The 12,343-nt window shown below is 44.4% G+C and overlaps 1 pseudogene; it reads right to left on the reverse strand.

Annotated features, from left to right (window-relative positions):
• Positions 1–206: 206 nt before the first annotated feature.
• Positions 207–1,255, reverse strand: LOC100354418 (interleukin enhancer-binding factor 2 pseudogene; annotated as a pseudogene).
• Between the last annotated feature and the right edge of the window lie 11,088 nt (positions 1,256–12,343).

Here is a 12,343-nt window from a genome sequence, read left to right on the forward strand (position 1 = left end):
AAGAAATGTTGGTATCCTGCTTTATTATAGATGGATGGCACAGGTCATTAATGGAACACTTCTGCCTGCTAAGCCAATATCAAACCCCAATGGAATGGCATTTCCTTCTCCTTCTGGCTGCTCCCCTACCCCATAGAAACCCCACGATGGAGCCCAGCCATGGCTAGCAGAGGCTCCAGTGTTCCTGCTGGGTAGGAAAGGGCAGGTCACTCCTGAGTCTCCATGCGTTCCTCTTCCTCTCCTTGAGGTGGTTCTTTGGTGTTCTCCTCCTCTTCCTCACCTTCCTTCTTCTCTGGTGGCTTCTCATAAGCCTTTTCTGAAGGAGTCACTATCGCTCCGTCCCAGGTAGACATTTCAGAAGCAAGATAGCTCGTGTCCCCCTCCTGGCCGAGGATCTTCGTAGAGCCCCCGGGCGAGAGCATTCACACCAGAGTCTGAGCTGTGTAGCGCACCATGTCCTGCTGCTCCAGGGTCAGGACTGTGTGCACTCTGAAGTTGCCACTCTCACAGGGGTCAGTGATACCCACGGAACCTGGAAGGAACAGTCCTGCAGCCAGAATCTGCAAGCATCGCCTGTATGCCACGTTTAGGGCCGGAGGCTGTCTCATGGGGTTGTTTATCATGGCGCAGTGCCCAAGCAGATCAAGGATCCAGGGTGTGAGGGGCTCAAAGCTGGGAAAACGAATCCTCAAGTCCTTCAGCAGTCTAATGAGAACTTAGTGGACTGAGAGGCATTTTCCTCAAACCAGAGGGCGTGTCGGATGGTTGCTAAGGCACTCTGCAACACCTTGATATCCAAGTGGAATTCTGGGTTCAGTTTTCGGAGATTAGGCAGCACTGTGGTAATCAGAATCTTCACCGTGGCACCCGAAGAACTGATTTCAAAGCCAATTTCATTGGTCAGCGTGGTCAAAACTTCCAAAGGATTCTGTGCTCTCAGGCTTTCCACGACTTTGTTCCCCAGGTCAGTAACAGCTTCCAATGTTGGCAGGATCTTGAATATCACCACCGGGTCAGCCACATTGTGTCCTGTAGTCATGGTTCCCTTTATATAAGATCATGCCTGCCGGACTTCTTCAATTTGCACTTCAAATGTCCCTGGAGATACAATCAAATTGTCAATCACATTGTTTATTTTTGTCACCACAGAAGGGTATCTGTCTATCTTGATAGATATTTCTGACCCTGGACTTACTAGTATCCTGACTCTAAGAGGGCTGGGATAGTGGGCAGTAGGAGTATTTCTAGAAGTCATTCCTTTCTGGCACAGCTAACCACAATGTAGCCATATATGGAAGTGACTGAAGCCACATCAGTATATCACTCTAAACCATGTTTGAGCCTAAGGGGATCTGCAAAATTCTGCAACCACTCCCACATCAATCAACGTGAAGGCCAGTGAAGAATGAGGGAAAGATAGCGTGGAGATGGTGGGTCTACCCTAGTAAGGATCAAGTATCTCTTTGGTGGCCTTTACAAACACCTGTGACTGCATAAAAGGTTGGGAGGGGCCTGTCCCAATAAGCCCAGAAGACCACACTTGATTGACTTCATAGCGGATCTGCTCTTGCCTGGCACATGGTAGAAGCTCAGTAAATCATTGAATGAATGAATTAAACCTGTGCGACCGAGTCTTACCAGAACAGATGCTGGCCATAAATGATTAGTGCAGCCCTGCTGGTGAGTTCCAGGAGACCTCTGGTCATGACTGTTTCAGGGGGATCTCGTTTACAGATTTGCTTTGGCTGAAGAAACTCTCTCTTAGGGGAGATGGAGCCTCCATAAGTAATTAAACAGTCCAAATCCAGTTGGGAAACACATCAAAGAGCATGACTCTTGAGATTGTGAATAAGACACGTGAATCCAAATTTAGCTCCTACAAAATTGGCATCCTGGCCCCAAATGCAGAACGAAATTTGAGACAATTTAGCATTGCCTAGAGTTAACAATTTAGAGCCTCATCCCTAACAGTGTGCAAAAGAACACAGGAAGCTCGGCTGCCTTACAGTGGCAATGCTTTTGTATTCTGTTCTATTGAAATTTTGGTCTATCTTGTAGTTTGAATGGATTTTTTTACCCTTGTATGGTCTTGAACAGTATGTGCTGGTTGTTTGGAAAATATTGGCTTACTAAGCTATACAGATCCCCAATTGCTGACACTTTCCATCATGCAATCTGAAATCATCACATTTATTGCCACGACTGCCTCCGATCTGATCACAAGTCGTTAAGTATTGGGAAGCTGTTTGAAATTCTAATCTAGACTTAGAAAATTAAATTTTCCTTGGCAACAAACACTGTCAGTTGTTTGTTTGAAGTGACTGGCACACTTCATTCATTTTCAATAAAATGTCTGCCAAATACCAAGTCTGAATAATAGTAATTTGTCTTTTGGTGATCATTCAAGTAAGACTGGTGTTCTATGAAAAATGCAGCTATTTCAGCTTGCAACTGAAATGATTGCGCAAATGCGTTTCCTTGAGACAGCCATCCTACACTGCTAGGCAGCAGAAGTACTTTATGCATACTTTCCATATTTTATCAGAAATATAGAAGATGAATACTCAAAAGTCAAGATTAGACAGAGTTAATGGTTTTTACAGTTGCATTGAAAACATTCTAAAACGCACTTGGCTTCAATAAATGTTCAGAACTTTATCACTGCGGAAGGTGTTTAGCCTAGTGATGCCAGTTAAGACACTCACATGCCTTATCAGTGCCTGGGTTCAGTACCCACCCCTGACTCCAGCTTCCTGCTATGCACACCCTGTGAGGCAACCGTGATGGCTCCTCCACCATTACTGGAGATATTGGAGGTGTGAATTGAATTCCTGGCTCTTGGCTTCAGCTTGGGCCACCCCAGACTGTGAATAAGCCAGAAAATTTGGGTAGCAAAGCATCCGAATGAGAACTCTCTGTCCATCTCTCTGATTCTCAAATAAATTTAAAAATTCAAAAAAAAAAAAAACCTTATCGTCATCAGCATTACTATTTTTATTGTGAGTTTAAGGCAGTCAGCAAGACAATCATTACTGTTAGTCTGGTGTCCCTGCTTTGACTTCCGCTGAGGTTTCAGCAGTTTTACCTGTTACTGATTTTGCTCCTTCAGTGCAAATGAAAACAGTGAAAAAGGCAAATCAGAGTGTGAACACCCTGAAAACATCGCTGAGACCCTGGAGGTCCTCAAATTACACGTTGGAAATCATTCTCCAGTGATGTATGGATTCTTCCTTGGTCTGAACACCAAGAGATGCCCAAAGCTGCCACCCACAACCTCCGGCTCAGAAGAGATAAGTGCAAGTGACCAGGGCAGGCCTGGGCTCAGTTTTTGGACCTCCCAGAGCGCCTGTTCTCATCTAAAGAGTGCGTAAGCGGATTGTAAGCTTCCTGAATGTCAGGCTGGAGAATGTGAATGGGTTGCAAAGTTTAATGACGTCTGTAGCTTCCTGAATCCAGTGGATTGAGTGCTTCAGTTTGTCTGGGGGCCTCTGTTGGCTGACTCCCCTGCTGCGAGAGCACAGCCATGATTCTCCGATGGCCCATCATGAACTGATTTTATGTAGCATGGAAACCAGTGATTTAAACACACCATAAAGAGTATTTTTATGGGGCATGCAACATAGCCACGAGGGAAAAGAATGGTTTTAGGAGCAGTAACTTGTCTCCTGTTGCTTGAAATGTTTAATCGCACTCATTTATTCCCAAATTACTCAATTTACACCTAAATTGCACAGCTACATTTTGATAAACTTGAAGACTTAAGTTTGCAAAGTTAGGACTTCAGGAGATGTTGGTTTTCTAAAGTGACTCTAATCTTGATTTTCTAGATTTCCTGATTTTTCTGGCTTTGGGGGGATTATTCGTGGTTTGGGTGGCAAGTACATGGCAACCTTAAAGCATCTGGGTTCTTTTAACTCTACCTGGACTTTTTGCTCTTCTCAGTTGACATGCGTTCCTGGAAAATGCCACCCACTCTGTTTTTCCCCTCCCTTTGTCCCTCTTCGAGGTGCTCACATAGGACAGGCTGCATCCACTCCAGAGCCTTTATCCATACTGGACCCTCGGCTTGGCGAGTCCTGCCCCACCTCTTCCACCTGGTTAATTCAGACTAGCTTAGTTCAAAGGAGACTTGCTTCAGACATCTTCCCTGACATTCCAGAGTAGGTCAGACCCTTATTCACTGCTTAAGGTTGTGCACTTCTTTTTTATAGCACTTACTACGAAGAAATTGCATCATTATTTCTATGTAGTAGCATCCCCTCTTATCTACAGTACAGAAATATTAATACTATTTTGTAAAAAAGCCAGAATCTCCTGCCTCATTCTAGCTCCACTTAATCAGAATCGCACTTCTACAGGATCTGCTGGTGATTTGCATGGGTATCACACCAGGAGTCTAATTGCTGACAGTGGTCTCCTGCGGTTGTTGTTAAAGTGACAAACATTGGGGGGAGTTTGAGAACCAGGAGTTGGGATGCCTAAGGGTATGCGAAGTTGACAAGCTTTTTGGGTGACCCTTGGGGACAACTGGGCAGTACTGTGTCTGGGCAATCACCTTACTCACAGCAGGTTTGTTTAGTGCTTGTATGTTCACACTCGTAGGGGCTGGAAGACACAAAAATGAACAGGAGTTAGTCCTTGCCTTTGAGAAGTGCAGATGCCAGTGGGGACATGCATGGAAGGCAGCACGTTCAGGATAAAGTGATAAGCACAGTGATGGATGAGCAGTGGTGCAGCCTTGGGCAGGGGACTGAGATTTTTGAGCCTCAGTTTCCTCACATGCAAGTTGGAGCAGTACTGCCAGGTATTCAGGCTTGTTTTGAAAGCTGATGAGTTCATGCATACAAATATGGAACCATCCTGGAAGAGAGGGTGATGCTGCACCTGCCGCCCAAGGTGCTGAGGGAGCAGGTGGGACTGCAGTGCAACCCCTCCAGGTCAAACATTCTGATTCATTCATTTTAATTGCTACAGACAACCAGAGAAGGGGAAAGTCAACACTAGCTAGAATTAGAGACGAGCATCTTGGGAGCAATGGGATTTGAAGCTGGAATCAAACGGAACTCTTAAAGAATTTGAATGTGAAGGTGTGGGGGAGAGCAGCGGTGTCTCCAGTAAAGGGAAAAGTCCCTGGGAAACCCGCATTTTTTTTCTCCTATTCAGGGATGAAAAGAGCTGCTCTGTCTATGTGAATCTGCATGAATGAGACTGGAATCCCAACTTTTGTTAGACTTTGTTTTGGAGTAGCACACAGCATTGTTGGGGAAACCATGTGGAATTTGTAGAAGGTGGGAGCTTTGAAAGACATGTCGAGTGTGCAAGAACTCTGAGTGGCTTCTTTGCAAGGGGAAGCCCGAGACAGGTGCGGATGAGAAACCCAGGACCACTGATGCAGATGGTGGGGCTTAGCAGCTTCCCGGAGGACGTGCACTGACGCTGTGCCTTTGGGAATGTAGAAGTACAGGGCAGCAAGGAGCATGTTGGTGTGTGAATTTCCAGACATTTATTTCTCTTCAGTTACACTTAAATCTGCTAGAAAGTCCTACAGGGTCAGCTCATTACTAGCAAGAAAAATAGTCTAACAAGCAACCAATCAAAAACAACCAGGAGTCTATAAGATGAGACCTTCCTACATTTTCCTGTGTGGGTCCTTCTGCAATCCCTTGAGAGTCTGGCTAAAATGGTTTACCAGGACCAGCACCAGGAATCTCCACCATTTTTTATCTGTGGCAGATAAACCTAACCCCTAGCCTAACCCTAAACCCAACCCTAACCCTTACACAAACACTAACCCTAGCACTAACACTAACCCTAACACTAGCCCTAGCTCTAAACTAACCCTAGTCCTAGCCGTAGCCCTAACCATAACCCTAACCCTAACCCTAATATTAAACATAGCCCTAGCAAACCCTAACCCTAACCGTAACCTTAGACCTAGCCCTAACCCTAACACTAACCCTAGGAATAGCCCTAACACTAACCCTAACCCTAACACTAGCCCTAGCTAGCAGAGGTGCCCTCTCCCCTGTTTTCTCTTCTTCCTCTGTTCTTTTCCCTTCTCTCTTTCCCTTTTTCCATCCTTGCCTTTAAGCCTTTTTGTTTGTTTAGATCTTTTAGGATGGAAGAGAAGCAAAGGATATGAGCACGACCTCAGTACTCTTACAGAAACTCCCTGTCACAGCATCACCCTGAATATTACTGTGCTAATAACACATTCAGTCCTCTCACTGAGTCACCCAAAAGATCTGAATGAGGAAAAAAGCAACCTTTATCCTGTCTTGCATTCAGTTTATAGTCTTCCACATTCTCACTAACATGAGAACTGGTGTTGCCAGTCTTTTCAATTTAGGCTATTTGGTAGGCATTCTTTGATTATGGTTTTAGATTTTCATTTCTCTGACAGCCAATGAAAGTGAGCATCTTTTCATATACTTACTGTCCATTTAAATGCCTTTTTTCATGAAATACAAGTTTAAGTGTTTTGTCCATTTGAAAAATTGGGGCATTGTCTTTTGCTATCAAATTAGTAGCAGTTCTTTATATATTTTTATTTTAAGTCCTTTGTCAAATACACGTATCATAAATATTTTCTCCTAATCTGTGTCTTGCTTTTTGTTTTTTGAAGATTTATTTATTTATTTGGAAGGCAGAGCTACAGAGAGAGAGGTAGAGACAGAGAGAGGAGGTGGGAGAGAAAGATTGGGAAAGAGAGAGGGAGAGGGAGAGGAAGTGGGAGAGGGAGGGGAATGGAGGGAGGGAAGGAGGGAGGGAGGGAGGAAGGGTGAGAGAGAGAGAGAGAGAGAGAGAGAGAGAGAGAGAATCTTTCATTATCTGGTTTACTTCCCAAATGCCAAATGACTACAACTGTCAGAGCTAGGCCAGGAACTCCATCCAGGTCTCCTACATGGGTACAGGGTCCTAAGCACTTGGGTCATCTTCTGCTTTCCCAGGCACATTAACAGGGAGCTGGATCAGAAGTGGAGCAGCTGGGACTTGAACTGGTGCCCATGTGGGATGCTGGCCCTACAGACATAACAGGTGGCGGCTTAACCCGCTACAACATAACCAGACATGGTAACTCGCCTTTTGATTTAATGTCTTTAGATAAACAGAAGTAATAATTTTGACAAAGCATCATTTATCAAGTTTTAATTTGTGGTCATACTTTTAATATACTAACTTTTTTTTCCTACTCCAAGTTTAAGGTGATGTTTTCCTACATTTTCATCAAGAAAGCTTGTAGTTTAGCTTTCACAAAAAGGCTTACCTTGAAGTGACGTTTGTGTGTTTGTGTGTGGTGTCAGAGAGATCAAGGTTTGATTTCTGCCTGCATATATTCAGTTGTTTCAACATCATTTGCTGAAAAGACCTTCTCCCTTGATTTTTACTGGTACCTTTGTCAACAAACAAGTGATTTTTATTTTCATTGATTTATTCATCTACTTCTTATCAACCACTATCTTCATTTATATAGCTTTGCACTAAGTTTTTAAATTTAGTGATACAAATCTGCCAAGTCTGTTCTTTTAAGATTATTTTGGCTAATCTAAATTCTTTTGATTTCTAAATACACATTTTAAAGTCAGCTTATAAATGATTAAAAAATCTTTTCTATCAATTCAGGGGGGAATTTACTTTTAAAAATATTTATTTTTTATTTATGTGAGTTACAGAGAGGGAGGGAGGCGGGGGGGGGGGAGAGAGAAAGAGAGAGGGAGAAGGAGAATCTTCTATTCACTGATTCATTCCCCAAATGTCCACAATGATTGTGGTTGTGTCAGGTCAACATCCTGGTCTCCCACACAAGTCCTTGGGCCATCTTCCACTGCTTTCCCAGACACATTGGTAGGGGGCTGGATTGGAAGTGGAACAGCTGGGACTCGAATCAGTGCCCATATGGGATGCCAGTATCACAGGAGATGGCATAACTCCCTACGCTGTGATGCTGGATTTGAGAATTCACTTCTTATCTTTTCTCTCTCTCCCTCTCTCTCTCTTATTAAAGATTTTATCTATTTATTTGAAAGGCAGAGTTACCAAAAGTGAGGAGAGACAGAGAGAAAGGTCTTCCTTCCATTGGTTCACTCCCCAAGAGGCCACGACGGCAAGAGCTGCACCGATCCGAAGCCAGGAGCCAGGAGCTTCCTCTGGTCTCCCATATGGGTGCAGGGGCCCAAGAACCTAGGCCATCTTCTACTGCTTTCCTAGGCGATAGCAGAGACTGGACTGGAAGAGGAGCAGCCGGGACTAGAACCGGCGCCCATATGCTTCAGTGCTGGCCCCTTATCTTTTCTCTTTAAAGGTCTTCTTTAATTTCTCTGAACAATGTTTTGTAGTTTTCAGTGAAGAAGTCTTCAAATCTTTTGTGAATTTATTCCTTGATGACTATTTTTTTTGGTTTATCAGTGTTTATTTTTGTTAAAGATTTGAATTTATTTGAAAGGCACAGTTACAGAGAAAGAGAGAGAGTGGGAGAGACAGAGAGATCGTCCATCTTCCGGTTTACTCCCCAAATAACCCCAATAGCTAGGGCTGGGCCAGACTGAAACTGGGAGCCAGGAGCTTCTTCTTGGTCTACAACATGGGTGCAGGGGTCCAAGGACTTGAGCCATCTTCTGCTGCTTTCCCAGGCATTGAATGTGGAGCAGCCTGGACTCTCACTGGCACCTCACGTGGGATGCTGGCGTTGCAGGCAGGTGGCTTTACTCTCTAAGCCACAGCGCCAGCCTCCAGTGTTTTCTTACTGTCACAGTGCGGTTTTTCACTACCTTTTACATCCCAAATGTGAGCAGAATCCAGCTATGAGATGGTGGTTTTTTTTTTTTTGACACATTTTATAATTTAATTAAAGAGTTCTTTACTGTTGGAGATTTAGGTTATTTAAAAATTTAGGTTATTCTGCTCATAAATAAAGATGAGCTGAGCATTTAAATGAAGTCTATTGAGCCAGATACTGGTCTTTCTTTAGGATACATCTCTGGATGTGGGGTTGCTAGAGAAAAGGGAATGTGTTTTTGCAAAGCCCTTGAACTACACACCAAGTCATTTTTGTGTAGCCAGCCTAACAGGGCTGTACAGTTTGCACAGACAGGCACAGAGAGGTGGGGACAAAATTTTTGGAGTTAATTTCCCACTGATCTTTCAATTTCTGCACAACTTGTGAGCAGAAGCACTGAGAGTTTTTATTTGCTTTCTCTTTTCCAGGTTATGCGTATAAAAAACAGCCCTGCAACATAGAGGAAGTGTTTTCCTCTAGGGCAGAAGCAGATTTATCTGTCAGCCAGTAATGTCTCTTTCTAGAGCAAAGATTGGGCAGCCTTGCTTTGAAAGATTGTGATTTCCTAAGCTGGGGGTTCCCCTCCTGTAATGCAACCCCAGTGTGTGCAGGAGTGACTTGGCACTCTTGGTATTGCCCGATTAGAATTGGAGGTCAGGGAACCAGCACTTGTGATGATATTCTGGCTTCTCCTATTGCTGAGTAATACTTGTGCCTTATTTCTGACCCAGGAGTCTCATATCTTCTGCCAGCATCCATAAATTATAGCAGATTAACTTGTTAGATCTCAGGTAGAGTAGGGTCCTGGACTGAATGCAGGGTTGTACGTGAAGGTTGAAACTGAAGCACTGAATTTCCTACCATTTTCATGACCAATTGAAGCATTGAGATAAAAGTTAGCCTCATGCTCGGATCATTGATAAACCTGTCTCTGGGGAGTGAGGGAGGCAGTAGACAGACTGGAGGGCCGGCGCTGTGGCGTAGCGGATGAAGCTGCTGCCTGCAGTGCTGGTATCCCATATGGGTGCCTGTTGGAGTCCCAGCTGCTCCACTTCCCATCCAGCTCTCTGCTATGGCCTGGGAAAGCAGTGGAAGATGGCCCAAGTCCTGGCATGGGAGACCCTGGCTCCTGGTTTCGGATTGGTGCAGCTCTGGCAGTTGTGGCCATCTCGGGAGTGAATCAGCAGATGGAAGACCACCCCCCTCTGTCTCTCTGTAACTTTGGCTTTCAAATAAATAAATAAATAAATCAATCTTAAAAAAAGGCAGAGTGGAACAGGGACAGTTACACAAGAGGTAAGCCTCAACTCAACGAATTCTTGTTGATTGACAACAACCTTCATTGAAAGCACAACAGTATGGTGGTAGTGAGGGGATAATGAGAAGAAGGTGGTGATCAAAAGTCCTGGGCAAATTCTGATCCTACGCATCCAAGTCTTTATTGCATCCTCATTGCAATAAGGGTCAGTAAGACCTGCAGAACTCCCTCTTCCAGAGTGGTACCAAGGCTCAGATGATATAGTGCATAAGACAGTTTTAAAGCAAGAGGTATAAAAGCAAGGATGCTATTCTGGTCCACTTCCCTGTTATTTGAAATAAATAAATCTAGGGCTAGATTAAATAAAATAATGGCTACAATTTGCGAAGCATGTATTGTTCTAAGTATGTTACAATCATATCATTTAATATCATACAGAGAGTAATATTATTATCCCCAGGTTAGGAATTGGGGCAATGGTTGTATGAGGCTCAGAATACAAAGGGAAGACCTAGCTCAGTCACCAGGGAATGAGGCTGACTGTGGGGACTGGTCCGTGGGATGACTGTGAGGCAGATTTCTCTACTCCACTCTGCTCTGGCACCACTTTTTGACTCCTTTGAAGATGCAGACACAGGGGAGGGGGCAGCACGCTGGCCAGTTGCTGTTAAAAGTGGCCCTGGCTGACTCTGTGCTAGATGGCTCCCCTCCTTAGAAACCTTGGTCAAGAAGTTTGAGCTCTTCTCATAGGTGACTCTGTCTCTCCCTCACCTGTGAACCTCACAAGACAGGACTTTTCCACACCTGAACTTCAATGGAAGAAGGAAGGTGCTCAAAGTGAGACTGGAAGGTAAGAAAGGGGAACTGGGCAGGGATGACAGGAGCTTGTTGAAACGCAGGTAAGGGTAAGTTATGAAGTTGGAGGGGACTCTGTTACCAGTCCTGGATTCAGAAGCCAGGCTGCACGAACATCAGGTGCACATATCTACTCCAAACCTCCCCTACCTGAGAATAGAGGGAAAGGAAGCTGAGTGTGTGTGATGAGGCATGGGAAATCCTTTCCCAGAATTTCCTGGTATGAAAGGAGAGAACAAAGCCTGTTCCTGGGGGATGCAAGTCCTGTTGGTGTCAGAGCCCATCTGGAGTGTGGCGTTCATTGTGGAAAACGTGGATGGTGCGGATAAATTGGAGCAAGATCAGATGGGAGTGGGCAGGAGGGTGAAGAGCCTCCCAAATGTCATGTGAGGAACTGCTGCCGATCTGAGGGAGAGGAGACAGTGCGAATGGGGTCCCAGGAAGGTCTGGCCTGAGAAGACCAGCTTGATGTGTCTTCAAGGGAGAGAAGACACAGAAAAGGGAATTCAAGCTAGTTTCCAAGATCCTCCCCTAAAATGCTCCTGGAATCCTCTTCAGGGGGAGGTTCCCATTCTTGATGGTCTTCAAAGAATGTAGGATGATTGGCCACAAGCTGGGGCATAACGATTTGGAGTTTGGGTCCGGATAGATGAGAATTTAAATCCAGTTTCCAACACTTTAAAACTGTGATGTTGGACTAACACCTTGAGTTTTCTGAGCGTGTATTTCCCTGTGTGTTATTGGATATAACAACTTTTGGTAAAGTAGGTTTTTAAAAAAGACTTATTTATTTATTTGATAGCAGAGTGAGAGAGAGAGAGAGATCTCTTCCATCACCAAATGACTACAAATGGTCATGGCTGGTCCAGGAGCCAGGAGAATGGCATCCAGATCTCTCACATGGGTGGTAGGGCCCATTCTTTGCTGCTTTCCCAGGCACATTAGTAGGGAGCTGGATCATAAGTGGAGCAGGCAGGAGTTGAACTGGTACTCCCATATGGGAGGCCAAAATCCCAAGGAAGCAGTTCAACCTGCTTCCTTACAATGTCAGCCCAGCAAAGTGTGTGTGCACAATCTTTTTCTTTTTAGAAGTAAACTGATTTCCAGGTAGTCCTTATCATTACATCTATAATCAGCACACATAGTGCAAAAAGGAGCATTGTATCAAGTGGGTGAGGGTGGGAAGATAGCGATCAGAAAACCTCTAATGTCTTCTCCAGTATTCCAAGGAAAGGCCTTGGACTGAACGTGACTCTGGACAGTTAGTGTTGCTATTCCATGCCTTATGGAACATGATTATCTTCTATGTATTGATGCCCTGGTAATCCCACAAAGAGTTTGGTTGGTTAAGAAAGAAGATATGCCTAAGAAAGAACATGCAGATAAATAATTATGACCATCAAGTGAAAGTACTCCAGGTGACAATTTCAGTGAAAACATCCATCTGAACAGGT

The sequence above is a fragment of the Oryctolagus cuniculus genome, chromosome 6 (assembly GCF_051225735.1).
Source record: "Oryctolagus cuniculus isolate XC-2025 breed Fujian yellow rabbit chromosome 6, ASM5122573v1, whole genome shotgun sequence".
Lineage (NCBI taxonomy): Eukaryota > Metazoa > Chordata > Mammalia > Lagomorpha > Leporidae > Oryctolagus > Oryctolagus cuniculus.